Genomic DNA, 791 nt, shown 5'->3' on the forward strand with positions numbered 1-791 from the left:
CCTGATTATTATTGAGTGTGTACCTAGTTATTAGTAAGTGTGTACCTGATTATTACTGAGTGTGTACCTAGTTATTAGTAAATATGTACCTGATTATTACTGAGTGTGTACCTAGTTATTAGTGAGTGTGTACCTGATTATTACTGAGTGTGTACCTAGTTATTGGTGAGTGTGTACCTGATTATTATTGAGTGTGTACCTAGTTATTAGTAAATGTGTACCTGATTATTACTATGTGTATCTAGTTATTAGTGAGTGCGCACATGATTATTACTGTGTGTACCTAGTTATTAATGAGTGTGTACCGGATTATTACTGAGCACATATCTAGTTATTAGTGTGTGTACCTGATTATTACTGTGTACCTAGTTATTAGTGAGTGTGTACCTGATTATTATTGGTTGTGTACATAGTTATTAGTAAGTGTGTACCTGAATTATTACCGAGCGTGTACCTAGTTATTAGTGAGTGTGTACCTGGTTATTGCTGGTTGTGTACCTAGTTATTAGTGAGGTGTACCTGAATTATTACTGAGTGTGTACCTAGTTATTAGTGAGGTGTACCTGAATTATTACTGAGTGTGTACCTAGTTATTAGTGAGGTGTACCTGAATTATTACTGAGTGTGTACCTAGTTATTAGTGAGGTGTACCTGAATTATTACTGAGTGTGTACCTAGTTATTAGTGAGGTGTACCTGAATTATTACTGAGTGTGTACCTAGTTATTAGTGAGGTGTACCTGAATTATTACTGAGTGTGTACCTAGTTATTAGTGAGGTGTACCTGAATTA

This window comes from Heptranchias perlo, chromosome 20, assembly GCF_035084215.1.
Source record: "Heptranchias perlo isolate sHepPer1 chromosome 20, sHepPer1.hap1, whole genome shotgun sequence".
Taxonomy (NCBI): Eukaryota; Metazoa; Chordata; class Chondrichthyes; order Hexanchiformes; family Hexanchidae; genus Heptranchias; species Heptranchias perlo.